This window comes from Grammomys surdaster, unplaced genomic scaffold, assembly GCF_004785775.1.
Source record: "Grammomys surdaster isolate TR1022 unplaced genomic scaffold, NIH_TR_1.0 125956, whole genome shotgun sequence".
NCBI lineage: Eukaryota > Metazoa > Chordata > Mammalia > Rodentia > Muridae > Grammomys > Grammomys surdaster.
Window position 1 is genome coordinate 1017824 of NW_021620775.1, and position 17827 is coordinate 1035650.

Consider the following 17827-nt stretch of genomic DNA (forward strand, 5'->3'; position numbering starts at 1 on the left):
TTATCCTGCTACAACTAGGCCCTGCTCAAGGTATAGCCTCATGGGATGGAAAATCGAAACACAAGGTGTACCAACAGTCACAGGACAACCATGGATTAGGGGTCACCCATGTGTGACAGGCAACATTGAACTAGGCCAGTGATCCTCAAACTGGGCTATATAGCAACTATGGAGGAGCTGACTTGGGGACATTACGAGGGGAAGGCATATCTAGCTTTGCGACATCATCTGTTAAAACTCATTCCCAAGAACTGCATGGCTGTTTTCAAAGTCACGAAACTAGAATGCTTTAAGGAAGTTTATAATTCTGTGTTGGCCCATATTTGTGGCCGTCCTCAGCTTTACGTGACCTACAGGCCACAGGTCTGACGCACCTGGTGGGGAGTCCTCTGTGAGAGCAGCGTGTAATCATTTTACAAGCTCTTAACCACTGAGCTGGGGGTGGGGGGCTGGAGGGTGGTTTCTCACTCAGTGCTGTTCTGTCATCAAGGTTCCTGACATCTATCACACCACCCATCTGAGGTGATCAGGACACCAACCTTCACTCAGCGTATCCCCATCCTCTGCCGGTGGCTTCTGCAGTCCCACACCGCACACCACTCGGCTCAGTACGCCACTTCCTCTCCCCCAGCCAGTGTGAGGCTGTGAGATTGAATTAGTCAGTAATCCCTAGAAGCTAGGCCCTAGAGCAGAGACCGTACCTACAAGATGACAGCAGAGACTCCGCATTACAACATTTAAAACATTAAACACACACGCGCACACACACACACACGCACACACACTCCAGGCAGGGTAGTCCGTGCTTGCAATCCTAGCACATGGGTGGCTGAGGCAGGAGAATTTTAAGTTGGAAGTCAGCCTAGACTATACAGCAAGTTCCTCAGTAGCCTGGGCTATAAGACTCTGCCAATGGGCTGGAGAGATGGCTCAGCAGTTAAGAGCACTGACTGCTCTTCAGGTCCTGAGTTCAAGTCCCAGCAACCACATGGTGACTCACAACCATCCGTAATGAAATCCGATGCCCTCTTCTGATGTGTTTAAAGACAGTTACAGTGTACTCATATAAATAAGATAAATAAATCTTTAAAAAAAAAAGACTGCCCAAAACAACAAACTCCCAAAACCAAAACAAAGCAAAACAATAACAAAACCAAAACCTGCACGCAATGAGAAAACGAAGACCACACGTACACCCCTCATCCTTATCCATTTAAGGTTAAATTTAAATTGACCTACTTCAACTACGTCCTACGTCACTTGGTGCCACCTAAGGTCCTACTCAGCACCATGGTGATTAAATATCACATCCACTGATCAAACCCAGACAAGACTAGTAGTAATAAGATGGCGGACTAATCAGCCAGACCAATGCTCATCACAGGAGGGAGCTCCAGGTATTTCCCTCCTGTAATCTTCAGGAAAGGAAGAGAAGTGGAGGTCTCCTCAGCTTGTGTTATGTTTCCATTAGTAACTGCTGGTCAGCATGTATGTTGGCCCCTCCCTGCTCTAGTTAACAGTGACACCTTCTGGCTGAAGGGCTAAGAGGGAAGACTGGGAGAAGGTGACCCACATGGCTGGAGCTCGGGGTCTCTTGGTCTTTTGCTGGCCCCTCCTGTTAGTATTCTGTCTAAACTCCACCTCCACAGTTACCTGGCAACAGCCAGGTATGCTCCTCCCCACAGTTACCTGGCAACAGCCAGGTAGACCTGCCCACTATAAAAGGGGATGCTTGTCCCCTCCTCTCTCTCTTGCTCTCTTGATCTCTTGCCTCTAGCTTCTCTCTGTCCCCTCTCCCCTTCCCCCTTCCCTTCTCCCTCTCTCCACATGGTCATGGCCGGCCTCCACTTCTCTCTCTCCTCTCTCTCCCTCCTCTTTCTCTCTCTTCTCTCTCTCCTCTCTCTCTCTCTCTCTCTCTCCCTCCCTCCCTCTCTCTCTCTCTCTCTCTCTCTCTCTCTCTCTCTCTCTCTCTCTCTCCACCATCTTCTCCCATTTCTCTCCCCTCACCTTTGCCCTCTGCCCTGAATAACCGCCACCACCCCAACCATTTGGTCTGGTCTTGTCTGTTCTAAGCTGCACGTGGAAATCTAACACCTCCTTTGCATAACTGGTTGTAATTTGACACACCCATCTTGTTAATGATAAGATCCCAGCCTGGAGGAATCTCGCCCTAGCCCACCTCAAGCAGAACTGACAACCAGCCATCTAGGCCGTGAGGCCAGTATATTAGTCAGTTTTCTATGACTATTAATAGGTACTCGACACTGGTTGGGGTTTGGCCCACATTTCTGTTCTAAAGTTAAAGGTGCGCATATAGTTATGGAGTTCCTGCTGGTGGAGTACCAAGTTGTTATGAGACATCATAAGCCAGGAATCAGAGACAGGAACTATACTTTCTTCTCTCTCCTTCCTTTCTTCCACTTTCTTCCTTCCCTTCTTTCCTTCCTTCTTCTTCCTCCCTCTCTCTCTCTCTTTCTGAGACAGGGTAGACTGGGGTGCCATGAACTCATAAAGAGTTCACGCCTGCCAATCATAAATACGATGAATAACAATTTACATCCAGGGAAGAGAAATCTCCCTGAGAATCCCCTTCTTTTTTCTTTCCAGGTAAAATTGAATCACCCGTGATGCCTGCTATTAGAAGTTCTAACCCAGATGGACCAGAAGCCAGGAGCCTCGCCCTTACCCTCACCCCCTACCTTTTCCCACCTGCACAAGGTCCCCTGAAGCTGGGCAACTGCAAGATCCTGCTTGGCAACTGCAGATAGACTCAAAGCAGTGTACCATATCATCTGAAGAATAGCAGGGAGACCATAACTCAAGCAGTGTACCATATCTTCTGAAGAATAGCAGGTTGCAGTCCTCCTCTCCCCCACGAATAACCAGGACCCGCCAGTCGGGTCAAGTGGCACCCAGACATGGGGCTCGAGGCACGGACCCATCCGGACGGACCCTCATTGAGAGGATGTGCGCACAACATCAAGATTGAGCAAGACAGAGATCATCGCCCGTGACCTGTCGTCCACGGAACCAGGTTGATGCTGCCATCAAGAAGGCAGTTGAAGTTCATTACCATCAGCTGAAAATTGCAGAGGATCCAGAAGTGACTCCGCAGGAGACTGACACAGCTGTCAGCTCCCCTGCCTCCCCCTACGGTCGACCCCTAGACTTCCACGCCCTCCAGAAGGGTTCCTGGTATGCCTGGCTTTGCCCTCATTTCTCTCGCTAGAGAGCTTGGCCTCTTGATCACCACAACAAAAATTGGCTTTTTCCTAAACCAAGGCCACCCTTGATATGGCCGCTAACATTGGGGAGCCTTCCTTTATGACAATATTACACCCCAAACTGACAAATGGTTGGTAACTTGAACATTTACAAGAGACTAGGATGGCTGTGAGTTAGCCCAATGATGGGATTATTGTAGGTCCACTTCCCAGGGGCCCACCCAATGCAGCCGAAAAGGAGTGTGTGGTGCTGGGAGTGGGTGCAGCCTACATGGCCTAAGACAGGGCTCTCACCCTCCTTTCACCCACATCGAAGTCCCTTAACGTTGCCCATCGTCGACAGCCTAAAACCTTCGACCATCGATGTGACTCGTCTCACATCAGTGTTTTGGGGTTGTGAACTTGTCTAAGACCCCCCATAATTAGACATCCAAATTCAAAACTCACATAGTTGGGATTGAACATAAGACGCCTTCTCTAACTAAACAGAGAAGGGGGAGATGCCAGAAGCCAGGACCCTCGCCCTTACCCTTACCCCCTACCTTTCCCCACCTGCACAATGTCCTCTGAAGCTTGGCAACTGCAAGATCCTGCTTAGCAACTGCAGATAGACTCAAAGCAGAGTACCATGTCTTCTTAAGAATAGCAGGGAGACCATAACTCAAGCAGTGTACCATATCTTCTGAAGAACTGCAGGTAGATCATAATTCAAGGCAGTGTACCATATAGACCATGACATGTTTCAAGGCACAGGCCAAGAAGATTTTGTACTTTTCCACCACCTGGACCCTCTTACCCCCTCCCCTTGTAAAACATGCTATAAAAAAAGCATTTCATGTTCAAAAAAAAAAAAGAAATTAAAAAAAAAATGTATCATTAAAAAAAAAAAAGAAAAAAAAAAAAAAAAAAAAAAGAGTTCACGCCTGGAACGAAGGGTATTGGTCTCTTGCTGGCTCCTTCTTTGCCTAACTGGCTAACTCCTCACACCCATCTTGTTAATGATAAGATCCCAACTGGATCTTATCCTACATCTATGATGCGGGAATCAAAGAATTTGTCAGCACACCTGGTATACAGACTTCTTATAAAGCCACCAAGATTCAGCCTAGGTGCTCTACCCGATGACATTCCCAAAGTTCCCTCCTCTGCAGGTGAAAAATAGTTCACTTAGGATTGGAGAGGCGGCTCAGTGGTTAGAATTCCAGTTCCAGAGAATCCAACACCCTCCCTCTTCTGACCTCTTCAGGTACCACGCATGGGTGTGGTGCAAAGACATGCACAAAGGCAAAACACTCATACACATAAAGTCAAAAATTAAACAAAAATTTACTAATTTCTACAGTGAAAGAGGACAGCCAATTAAATCTGTATCTTTCAAACTTCAAACTGGGATTTAAGGCTCAAACCGTATCTAGATCATGGTAGCCTTAGGCTAGTCAACAAGCCAGCCTAGACAATGCTGACCGAAGGAAGCAGGCAGAGGCCTGTTGAATTCCCAGGACAGGCAGACAGGCCTCTGACATGTGTTACTTCTGTTCTTGAACTTGGTCTCTTTTGTACTCCTGCTCCTGGGCCACTCCCATTCCATACCTTCTCTTTTGTTTGTTTTGTTTTCAGAGACAAGGTTCTCTTCCTGTAACCCTGGCTGTCCTGAAACTTGTAGTAGACCAGGCTGGCCTTGAACTCACAAAGATCTGCTGCTCTGCCTCCTGAACACTGGGATTAAAGGCCCGTGCCACCGCTGCCCTGTTCTCTGCATCACTTTCTCACTTTGCTCACTTTCCAGCAGTGTCTCACACATGTCTGATAAGACTGCTCTCTTCAGCTTCAGGGCCTCGGCCATGGCTGAGGCTGGGAGGGGGTCTTCTGTCTCTTCAGTTTTTGGAGTGGCCAATATTCATTACCTGTTGTGGTTTGAATACGGTTGTTTCCTAGAAAACTCCGTGTTGAACTGTAGAGAGGAGGGGGCTAGGGACGGAATCTAGGGCTTCAGACTTGTAAGCAAATGTTCTTCAACTGCGCTGTCCTCCCAAGTCCATCAGACTAAGATCTGACTGTCATTGTGGCAGTGTTGGGACATGGGGTAATTAGGCAGGAGGATCTCGAGTTCAAAATCATCTTCAGCTACAGAGAAAACTCAAGGCTAGCTTGACTTCCATGAGAACACATAAGCAAATAAGACCAAAACTGAAACAAGCAAACAAACAGAGGCAATCGGCAGCCAGGTTGGTAGTACCCGTAATCTCGACACTGGGAGGCTGGGGCAGGAGGAACACACATTTGAGACCAACCAGCATGGACTACATATGAAGCTCTCCATTTTTAAACAACAAAGAAGTGATTTAGTAATTAGGAGGAATTAGTGCCTTCCTGGGGGAGATGTAATTCCCCCAGGGCTGCATGAGTTTCTTTCAGAAAAGGTCCTTATGAAGCAATCCATCTGCTGCATTCACTGTTAAGACTCCGCACGCAGCTTGGAACAGACAACACCGACCAAACGGTTCCAAAGAGGAGGGGGTTTATTCAGGGCAGAGGGCAAAAGTAGGGAGAGAAATGGGAGAAGATGGTGGAGAAAGAAGAGAGAGAGAGAGGAGAGAAGTGGAGGCCAGCCATGACCACGTGGAGAGAGGGAGAAGGAAAGGGGGGAAGGGCGAGGAGAAGCTAGAGGCAAGAGAGTAAGAGAGTAAGAGAGAGAGGAGGAGGCAAGCAGCCCCTTTTATAGTGGGCACGCCTACCTGGCTGTTGCCAGGTAACTGTGGGGCGGAGCATACCTGGGTGTTGCCAGATAACTGTGGAGGTGGAGTTTAGACAGAATACTAACATTCACCGCATTCAAACAAGTGCCCACTTCCTGCTGTGCTATGAACAGCATGGGGCCCTGAACAGCATAAAGCCCTCATCAGAAGCTGTACTTTGGACTTCCAGGGCTCCAGAACCACGAGTCAAACTAAACCTCTTTTCTTTCAAAGTTGTCAGTCTCAGGTATTCTGTTACAGCAACAGAACCATGCAAAGTCACTTCCCCTTTCCAGGTGCTCCCGAGCAACACACAGCATGACTCTGTAGGTCCATGGCCCTTAATCCCCACACTACTCTTAGTTTACTTAACCTTCTTCAATTGAGACAAAGCCTTGTGACACCAGAGGCCTGGCCCATCTTGGCACCTTGAGGGTAGGAACGCACCATGTGACCCAGACTGAAGTTCCCATGGCAGGTCCCTGCAGGGAGAGCCTGACTTGGCCCCTGTAGAAGACTCAGGCCAGAGCTGGCCTCACTCTTTCCATGTGCTGAATACCCAACTGAACACACACAACTTCACCTCCTCCCACCACAACTGAAGCCTGGTCACTCTGCTGCTGGCTGATTTCAAATGCAGTCGGTAATTAAAGACCTTTCCCAGCCCTTGGCTCACTGCCTGTGGAAGAAAATGCTTCAGTATAATCTCCAAACAGAGGGTTGCTTTCATCTTAGTTTTCCTTAGATTCAGCAGAATGTAAAGTGCTTTAGTCAAAATAGCTTAAAGCACATAAACGCACAGGCCTTTGAATTATGCCAACTTACAATATGGCCTCTCAGACACAGAATGGTCAACATCTAAATCTGAGGACAGGGCTTCATTCTGAGCTACTGCTTTGCCACTGAGCTGCACCTCCAGGCTGGACTAGGTTTATGGAACACACTGTTACTGTGGAGTACCAGACGACTCTCCCAGGTACTGTTGCTATCTTAATGCCCCAGGCTGGATTTCACTCTCTGTAGAACAGGAAGTTCTTGGCTCTACCTTCAGGTTTGGGAACAGAAATGGTTACAGGAAGTAGGCGGGTGCCAGAGAAAGGAAGAGCTCCTAAGGGCTGATGGTTCCTTTAACCTTAAAACTCAAGTCCCAGAATCAAAAGGGCACTAGAGTCTGACTTAGAGAGACCAAAGGCATAGGATATTGTCACAAAATAAAGATGCTAAGAGCACCCACTCCGAGATCAATACAAAATCTGTGGGAAACCCAAGATGAACCTCATTTCTCCTCTCATTTCAAAGGAGTACAAGTCAACCTCGATTGGTGGTGACCTGTGCCATGACCATTAGATGCGGACAGCTAAGCAATAGCCGGCTCTGACACATATGCATGTATCCTTGTCGGCTACTGGGCATCCTGCACTGTAAAGTGAGTACCCCGGAGAGGGCATAGCTGCCAGCTTTCCAGTGTGTCAGTAGATAGGTCTCCCCTAATCCCGTTAGGGTAACTCATTCTCAGAAGAGGAAGGGCATCTGCAGGACAGGAATATTGGAGGTGGGAATTTGGGTGGGATGTCTAAATGAGCCTTGGACACTGTAACATGGGAGAGAACGCTGCCCCACCAAGGGGGTAAGCTGCATCCTCTCTCCAGGTATCCCACAGGGAAGTACCCAAGACAAAACCAAAGTCCCAAACTGATAGCCCATGGCTAAATTTGGCCACCTTACATTTCCAATAATTATTTGCTTCATTCCAGTGGTCAGTTGCGGTTTGCTTCATTTTGTTTTGGGTATCGGAGACTGAAGCCAGTGCCCTGTTCATGCTCTACCACTGAACCCCACCTCCACCCCAGCTTAGCACTCCGAGTTAATACAGTGAGGCAGGGGAGCTATTCTTGAACCAAATAAAAACATTTCACAACTTCTATCTTAAATAGAACGGAGATGCCTGCCAGCCCTCTGAGAGAAAATCATCTGGACAGAAAGCCTAAGGGGATTACACAGGAGCGTCATCCTCACCGTACTGGGATCACAAATGCAGATATAAGTCACAACTAATCTCAGTGGAGTCCATAAAGCCAAGGATTCAGCTGCACACCCCCGTTGGGCAGAGACACACCTAATGCTGGCACCTGGATCTGCCCAAGGGACACCGGGCACAGAAGAAGTACTGTATGGTTATCAATGTGTCACTGAGTCTGTTAACTCCCTCTTCTCAGGCTCCTCCAAGCCCTCAGGATCTACTCTCCACAGCGCTAGCTGCACAGGGGCCTGTCCCCTGACCCTTGACGAGTTAGATGACCCAAGACGACCCCTAGGAAAGACATGAGGGAGAGGAGTTTTGCTTAGACTCTGTGAGCTGGAAACCTAAGACCTGCTGAGGGGAAGGAGCTGGAGGTAGAGCCTGCTGAATGCTGTCATTAAGTCATCTGCCTTTCATTTGGAGAATGGCTCACTGTTGACCTTATAATGACAAGAGGAGGTGTGCCTCCCTCTCCCACTCATTGGTGCTTCCCCAAAGAGAAAATGTTACCAGAGCCATCAAATCACTATAATTACAATGGCCAGACTAAGAGAACATTCCATGCTTAGGAGAACAGGGCTCGCCTGCCAAGGGCAAGGCCAACCATGGACGCTGTCTCAGGGGTCCATTCGTGGTCTGTTCTTACCATATGATGAGCTTTCATAGCTGTATTATTTATTATTTACATGCCATCTTTGTTATTAATCTACATGTTATTATCATTATTGTAATATTAATATATTGTTATCAACATTTATTATTTATGTTGTTACATCAACATGCTAATGGTTTATTTCCAGCTCAGCCTTTGCCCCAAATTCCAGCCTTAGGTATACAACTTCTACTTCTTTCTTCTTACTTCTACTTCACACCTAACTGGTACAAATAACAACTCCTCCACCATGTGGTTGCTGGGAATTGAACTCAGGACCTCTGGAACAGCAGTCAGTACTCTTAACCAATGAGCCATCTCTCTAACCCCAGGCTACCTTTTCTAATTGCCTACACCAAAAAAACAGTCTCTCAACAGGGACTGTAATCCCAGCTACTCAGGAAGCTGAGGCAGGGGGTTAAAGCCTTCCTGGGCTATAAGTCCAAGATCAGCCTAGGTAACTTAGTGGAACATCAATCCAAAATAATAAAAATCAGGTTGAGGATATAACTCAGTGGTAAGCACTTACTTATCATTCATGACGCCTTAGTTTCAACCCTTTGCACAGGGAAAAAAACAAACAAATAACAAACAAAGACACCCTCCCCCTCTGGATCTATGTAATTACAATCACCTAGTCGTTGTATATTGGAGTTCATAACTACCCACGAGTCCTAACCGTCTGTCACACGTACGCTGTGAGCACCCTACCAATAGGACTCAGGTGGTGAGTCCCTGATTTCTAGGTTTTCTCTATAGATTTATTGTTTAGAAATCATGAACAAGACATAAATGTCTCCGTTCAGCTTCCTGGCCTGCTAGGCTGTCTATACCCAGCGCTTCAGGACGAATCTGATATCGAAAGACAGGCATCTGCTGCGTCACAAAATATCCTGGCAAGAGGAAGTCTTTGCATCTCGTCCAAATGAGAACCTCTGGGCTAGACAGTGACTCTGCATCTGCTGACTATGGGCCGACTTTGGCTCACTGGCTGGAAAAACATGCGATGGATGATATGCCGCCTCTTTCTGGAAGGAGCAGCCACAGGGTTAGGGAAAAGGACGTCGGAGCCCCACCCAGATGCGCGGATCCAAGCAATCCTGGCGCCTTCCAGCAGGCAAGGGGTAGGATAGAGTCGCACAGGCGCCTCCTCCTCCACGCCGCGCCAAACGTCGCTCTAGACGCGCAGCCAATCCCAGCGCTGCGGTCCCTTCCTGCAGGCTACAGGGCGGGGACCAAGGGGGCTCGGCCAAGGCCGCGCTCCCATTGGCTGAGGCGGCACCGCCTAGACAAAGCCGCACTGTCCTCCAGCCGTTGCGCTGGGGTGACTGCTGGCCTGGCGATCCCAAGGGCCCCCGCCACTCGAGCATCCCAGACGACCCTCGCGGCGCCGCCACCGTGCCCGAACCTTCTCCTCTTTCCCCAGCACCGAGGCCCACCCAAGTCTCCACCAACCCTGGCTCTGCTAGCGCTCACGCGACTGGACCCGTGGCCTCACCGCTGTCCAGCATCCTTTCCGAGCAGAGCAGGCGCAGAAGAGGCGCTGCCAAAACTCAGAGAACAGAGCCTAGGAGAGGCCACGGGAGGAGGGGGACGGACGTAGAGAAAGGTCGGGAGATGGGTCAGGACCGCGCAGTGCCTTCCGAAGGCTGCCTCAGTGGCTTCGACCCAGGCTCGGCCTTAGACTACGAAGTGACCTTGGGTCAGTTCCCTCCACTCCTGGGGCCTCGGTTCCCTTCTGTGAAATCGTGCCGGCCGTGAACGAGGAGTGCCGAAGGTTTCACCTGGGGCCACGCGGCCGCGTGATCAACCCTGGGCCTCCGGTAGCGATAATAAAGGACCTTGTTCCTGGAGGCGCGCACGGAGGAAGCGAGAGGCCAGCAGAGGGTGGCGGGTGCAGACCACCTCGGGTCGAGGCAGAGGGATCAATCGGTCCATCTCTGCTTCCTCTTCGCCACAGGGCTGTCTAGAGGACACGATGTCCCTGCCCTACCCGCCTTCCAAGGACCCGGCTCAGTAGTCGCGCCGGGCTAACCCAAACCAAGCAGATTGAGCTGGTGTGCAGCACCCGAGCTACCGCGATGAAGACCCTCCCTCTTACCCCAAAGCGAGCCGGCAGGGGGCTCCGCGGCTGGACTGGTGCGCTCGTCTGAACTCGGTGCTGTGCAGGTGCTCGAGCTTCTGGCTTGGAGTTGGGGCGTTGCCTAGGTTTCCCAAGACCCTCTCCCGACCCCTAAACCCGCGGCGTCCTGCTTCTGACACCCGGATGTTCCTTACACACTCCGGTGCGTGCGTTAGGGCTGCGCCGGGCGGGGCCCGACGGCATACAGCGCGGAGGCGGGGAGAGTTCAGGCGCAGCCTCCTTAGCCCTCCTTTGCCCGGCCTGGCTCTGCTCCAGTCAAGGGTGCCCCTAATCTCTAGTCTCTCTCTAGGTAAACCTGCTCATACAGGTTCATCTTGATCCAAGCCTGGTATGGATCCTCTCTGTCATCTGATCTTCGCTTTCTGGATCCTGGGGGGAGGGGAGGGGGAAGCAAAAGGTGCGAGAAGGTTTCAGGCCCCAGCTCACCCCCAAAACCAGGGAGCCGGTGCCGTTCCAGGAAGTGAAGAAACTTCTTCCTGGCCTTTTGTGTTTGCTGTCTTTAAAACTCATCGGGGCTAAATGGTTAGTTGGTTGACTTTTGAATGTCATTTAACGAAATGACACTTAATTTTTTTCTTCTGAGGGTCTTTAACATATCGCAGTTTCCCAAGGCTTAACCAATAGGACTGTGCGTGTGGTCTTCAGGGTCAGTCAGCCATAAATGAACTCTCCTCAAATCCCACTACCTCGAGACACTTGTTTCCAAGATGAGAAACAAGATGAGGGAAGACACCAGGATCTATTAGCGATGAGCTATGTTTAGATAAATGACATAAGGACTGCGTAGAAAGGGACTGGAAAGATGAACGCCCCGGGGAAGTATGGGGACAATGGGGGAACGAGGCTTTAAAGAAATCTGCCAGCCAGATGAGGACTGAGGCTGCGTGTTCCCTTTTTACGCCCCTCTTCTGGTACCCAGAGCGCTGAAGACCGGGAGAATCCTGAAAAGAGAACGCCTTAGTTCTCTGAGCCCGTTTCAAGCCAGACTCAAGTCACTCAGTAGATGGTGCCGTAATCCATAACAATAAATCTCTATCCTGTAAACTAGCGCATGGCTTTAATATCTGCATTCATTTGGGAGACAGAGGCAGATCTCTGAGTTCAAGACTAGTCTGATCTACAGAGTGAGTTCTGGCACAGCCGGTACTACACAGAGAAATCCTGTCTCAAACACAGAATAACAAAATAATATCATCATCCACCCCCCCCCCCCCCAAACTGCCTACTCGCTAGAGTATACTGTGTCACCAGGTTACACTTTAAGGATTATACCATGCTAGAAGAGTTAATCTTCCCACCTAGGAAAACCGTAGATTCTAACTTTGGTCTAAGAATTGTGTGTAAAGATTTATAAAAGACTGTGATAATTAGTTGAACTATTTGACTTTACTTTAGACAACTCTTGCTTCAGAATCTTTCCAGCCCAGCTTTTCTGGTGTAACCTGAGAAGCCCCTGCCCCACCTGTACCTGTGCTTTCTGGCTTCAGAGTGTCCCTGTTGCAGCCCTCTAGGATGCCTGCAACAACCCACTGCCCTCTGACACTGGCTAAGCCGAGAGACAACTGCACCAAGACTCTCTGACCAATATTGCCCCCTCGAGACCCAAATCTGCCACTCATTACGCCCCTTGACTGTTCTGAGGTAAGTCTAGTGTACTTCCTGTGATGATAATACCCATGGGATCTGTGGTAGTGAACAATGTGACCAACTCAGCTGCACATCCTTTTTCAGGCCACCCTCCCCATTTGACTACAGGGAGACACTCCTGTTCCTGGAGATTTACTCTGCAGCTTTGGAGTCCTAATGGTTGACTAGGTGAGTAGCAGTCCTCTTCCCAGAGAGAATGTTCTACCATGAGATAGATATCAACCTCGACTACTGGATTCCAAACCACAGAGCACCCCCAAGAGTTGTACCCTCAGAGAGATCACAAGGCCACCCAGAGCAGCCTCATCCACCAGGACACTGCCTTCTAGTAAGCAACACCCCTTCCCCAGTGCCTTTTGTAATATCTGGGTGGCCAAACCATCTCTCCTAAGAACTTATAGAAAGGTATGCCTTGGGTGCTTGCTAGACTTTCTATGCACAGAGGGAACAGGGAACCACTTGACTCTCAAAACTAGCATCTAAATTAAACAGAAATTAGGTGTGGTTAATGTATTTTTGTCTATGGAGTGTATTCCCTGTGAGATTTTTCTCCTCACTTTAAATACATATTATTATTATTATCATTATTGTTATAGGCAGATTTAAAGGCAAGCACCACCACACCTGGCTCTTTTCCCACTTTTAAGCATTATAAAAAGCAAACTTCTCTGTATGCCAGTAAGCCGTGTGATTGGTGAAAATGTTCTTTCATCACCCCGTTATCCATGTAAAGGAGATTCACATCCCAAATAAGCTATCAATATACATGCCCTCCTCTTTTGCCACTTTGGGAGGCAGGGGGACCCAGATGAAGCCAGTGGTTGCTTCAAAGAGGCATTCCAGCCTTTACTTCAGGCTCTTCCAACCCTGCTAATGAAGAACTGGTTTGTTGGGTTTGAGACTTCATGCTTTCATTTCCCAAATGCCCTACCCTCGAGGGCACCACTAACACCGTGGAAACAAGCAGGAAGTGGCCACGCCCAGGAGAAAGGTTTTGACTGGGTGAGAGTCAGGCAGGACTGAGGGTCAGTCAGACACAACTGGGCCCCGGCCGAATCTCAGCTCATTCTCTCCCTAGTACAGTTCTGTCTGCTAATTTGGGAACTAGAGAAAAGGCTTGGTCTTGAATCTGAACACATGAAACAGAAACCCGTGGTAACCAGGTCACTCTAAGCAAGATGTGCCAAGATGTGCCTTCCTGCACCTCACTGCCCAGACAGAAGACCTGGGGCCAGGCTCTTTAGCACCTGTGCATTTCACCTGAACAGCCAGAGGGCGCTGTTGCAAATATCCAACGTAGGTTTGGCAGGGAAATGATCTTTGCTATGAACGGATATGCATGCATGAGCTAAGTGAGTCAGCAGGAGTCCTACTGTGTAAGTTTTCTAAAAAAGGGGGGGGGGGACAGAGACATGCAGTGAGAGTGGGGAGTGGGGCCCTCAGGCGAAGTTTCACAGAAGAATCAGCCTTCTGAAAGAGTCTCAGAAACCGCCACACCCAAGTCCCCCTGCTAAATGGAATCCTCATCACCTCCTAGCTCACACTTCGGCCAATGCCAGCCCTTAGTTAATATCTTTCTCCTTTCTGGACTCTGGCCCTGTGTACCTCTGCTCCCTGCTGGTAGTAGAGAGAGCAGCATTTGCTTGCTGCAGACTAAACCATGCCGTTAGCCACCTCCAAGCCCTCACCGAGCCGGGTGTGTGGTCCTCTGGGAGGATATCGATGGGGCGAGAAATCAGTGGTTCTATCTGCTACCCCAGACTCCACAGATTTTCTGTTTTGATGCAATTGAGTTTTTCTTTTAAACTGGAGGCCTGGGGAGATGGCACCAGATGTTGGTGGTGGGGTGAGGTGGGGGTGGAGCCAAAGCCATGACTGAGTCTAAACCCCCAACACACAGAAAAAGACAAGTGTGTTTGCACATCTGTAATTTCAGTACTTCTTTTTTGTTTGTTTGTGGGTTTTTTTTTTTCTTTTTCGAGACAGGGTTTCTTCTGTATAGCCCTGGCTGTCCTGGAACTCACTCTGTAGACCAGGCTGGCCTCGAACTCAGAAATCTGCCTGCCTCTGCCTCCCAAGTGCAGATTAAAGGCATGCACCACCACTGCCCGGCTAATTTCAGTACTTCTATATCAAGAGGGAAGGCAGAGACAGGAGAGTTTTCCAGAAGCTCATGGACCAGCCAGGCTGGAATATGCTGCCCAGAAACAAAACAGACCCTGCCTCATGATGGAAGGGAGAACAGACTCCCTAAAGTTGATTTCTGACCTCCACACAAGTGTAGAAGTATGTGAATACCTGCACACACACACACACACACAGAGAGAGAGAGAGAGAGAGAGAGAGAGAGAGAGAGAGAGAGACTTAATAGAAAACATTCTTAATCGTATGGATTTTACAAGTATCAAGTAGCTTATTTTACAATTGGTAGTGAAGACAAAAAGCCAATAAAAGTTTCTAAATCAAATTGTGGGACTCCAGGTGGTGTGTTGGGGAAAGACTTTGACAGTTGACCCTAATGTGACTGTTAAACTGAAATCTGCAGATCAAAGAGAAGTGGAGGGGGCTTCCCATCCCCTTCGGTGAGCAGGCAAGAGAGCCCAAAGGAGCAGAGGTGGGGTGGGGGTGGGGCAGGAATCAGGGAAGGTACACACCCACCCACCTCCTTTCTGTCTCAGGTTTGGGGATCTGGGCTTTTAAAAGAATTTCAGTTCTGGGAATAGAGCCCAAGGCCTTGTACACACAAGATGTTCTACCACTGAGATAACTCGCCAGCCCTTCCCTGTCTCCTGACTAGCATTTTTACAGTGGGGGTGAATAGTCTTTAAATCTAAGCAAAGCTCATTTGGGTCATTGGGGTTTGTTTGTTTGTTTGTTTAGTTCTGACTCATTCTTGAGCCCAGGCTAGCCTGGAACCAGCCTTCCTTTTTTCCTAGTCTTGTGAGTGCAGGGATTACGGGTGTGTGCCATCATCCCAGTCTTTACTGGAATCCTTGAAAAGGATTGAGGACAAGCAGATAATAAAAGCCATGCATCTGAGCCACTCTGCCACACCCCAAGCAACAGCAACTGTAAAATTCCTTCAGCTTCAGACACTGAACTCTTCTGTCCTCAGAACTGTGCTGTTTCAGAAATTCAATAAACCACTGAGGAGAGCCTGCTTTCAATAAACAGTAGCACTTAGTGGGTTAGCACTGTACCAATCACTGTGCTAAGTGCCTATCTGCCTCACACCCCTCAATTCTGCCACCATCCTGAAAGCAGTCTGAGACCTTTTGTACTTTACAGCCGAGCGTCATCTGTCATCTATAGTATCCATATATCTATCTATCTATCTATCTATCTATCTATCTATCATCCATCCATCATCTATCTATCTATCTATCTATCATCTATCTATCTATCTATTTATCTATCACCCAGGTTAGATTAGATAGATAGATAGATAGATAGATAGATAGATAGATAGATAGGGTTTTTCGGGGAAAGAGGAAGGAAGCTTCTGGGTATTGAACTCAGGGCCTTGTGCCTGCTGAGCACACACTACTACTGACCCCTCCCCCAGACTTATAATCCCAATTTATGAGGTATTTGGAGTAGAGACTCTTTCTATAGCAGGCTCAGCACTGTCTCCGTAGCATCCAGGTTATATGGAAATGCTTCACAGTGGTTCTGACATAGTAGCCAGCTTCTGATACTCTCAAGAAGTCATCTTACTATTAACTGACCTCATGAGCATATTACCTTTATTGTTTTTATGAGACAAGCTGTGTAATTCAAGCTGCCCTTGAACTCACAATCCTCCTACCTCAGCCTTCTGATTTTGGGAACTCTAGGTGTATACCACCGTACCTGGCCCATAGAAACCTTAAGTGTACATGGGACACAACTCTCAATGCTTAAATCTGATTTCATTTTCTATACTTCTAAGTGTATTTTTTTTTAAGTTTTAAAAACAAGAGACACAGTTACATGTTTATTTCACATTTTTTCCCTTTCATTTCTGCCTGTTGGGACCAGAGTTAAAACCTGGCTTTTTCATTTGCAAAGCTACTTAGTCTTTCTGTTTGGGTTTTAGGTTTCTTTTTTTTTTCCTTTTGGGCTTTTTGTTTGTTTGTCTGTTTGTTTCCCTTTTGGTTTTACAAACAGGTTTCTCTGTGTAACCCTAGCTGACCTGGAACTCACTCATTGTAGACCAGGCTGGCCTTGAACTCAGAGAGAGCCATTTGCCTCTGCCTCCCAAGTTCTGGGATTAAGGGCATGCACCAAAACTGCCCAGCTCTAAGCTTTCTCTTACCTTAGCCAGTGCAGTGAAGCGGCGTCTGCAGCACCTACCAGCAGCCCCCTCCAGACAGCGACCAGCCAGATGCCCCAGAACCCTCTTACTCCTCAGCAGGGTGTAGTAACCGCCCAGGGAAATCTCTCCAGGCTTGATGTGTTTCCTTCCAATGCTTTACCTGGGACTGAAAATTCCCATACAAGTCTGACAGAAAAGCCACCTACTGATTACAGTATTGAGCTTCTGGGTGTCCACGTGTTTGTCATTGACTGGGCGAAGTTCAGCTTTGCTACTGTTTGTTTTAAGCTTAAACTGTCTGTGAATTTGACCCTCTGGCAAGCCGAAGATCAAGGGTAGAAGCTGCAGCTAAGGGACACACACACACAACACACACACACCCTGGAGCTCCCTGCCAGGCATGTGTGGACACAGGTCCACACTAGCCTGAACAGGGTGGGGACTAGCCAGAGAACCCTGAGCATGGCCAGGATGCACAACCTGAGGTAGCATTTCAAATGCTTCAGTAACTTGTACAGTCACTTGCAAGGAGACTGGGACAAACTTCATACCTTTGAGTGTTGGGGAAAGCCCGAGGTGCCTGGCGTGCTGGGATCCCTCAAGGGCATCCCTTAGAATTGCCACAGGAAGCTGAAAGGGACTAAGCACAGTGAAAAATGGAGCTGGGTTACAGTGGTGACCGAGGTTGATCTTTTCAGAAAGGGGGATTGGTCACCTCACCAGTAACAAGCTGAGGCAGCTGAGGCAATTCCTGAGGCCGAGGGGACACAGTAGTAGATGACAGTCATAAATGGCAGCTGCCACCATGTGACCAGTCACTAAGTCTGTTTTGAGAATTTAGTCCTTGTTTCCTTATGACCATGGCTGTGTGTGTATAACAATACCTATGCTTCCTTCTGTTTCTTTTTTTACATTTATTGATTTTTATTTCATGTGCATTGGTGTTTTGCCTGCATGTATGTCTATATGAAAATAACAGGTTCCCAAGAACTGGAGTCACAAACAGCTATGAGTTGCCACATAGGTGCTAGGAATTGAACCTAGATCCTCTGGAAGAGCAGCCATTGCTCTTAACCACTGTGCCATCTCTCCAGCCCCTCCTTCGTTTC

The 17827-nt window shown here is 48.5% G+C and overlaps 1 protein-coding gene across 2 annotated transcripts in view; it reads right to left on the minus strand.

The window, feature by feature from the left end:
- The window catches only part of Bdh1 (3-hydroxybutyrate dehydrogenase 1), a 38876-nt gene extending 21936 nt beyond the window's left edge, over nt 1-16940 (minus strand). Inside the window, exon 1 of one of the 2 annotated variants that reach the window (XM_028753769.1) lies at nt 16719-16940. The gene's annotated coding sequence lies outside the window, so the exon portion shown is untranslated. Of the gene's footprint in view, nt 1-10732; nt 10910-16718 lie in introns of those variants that run through there. The other variant, XM_028753770.1, reaches the window with a different exon arrangement.
- Nucleotides 16941-17827: the final 887 nt, after the last annotated feature.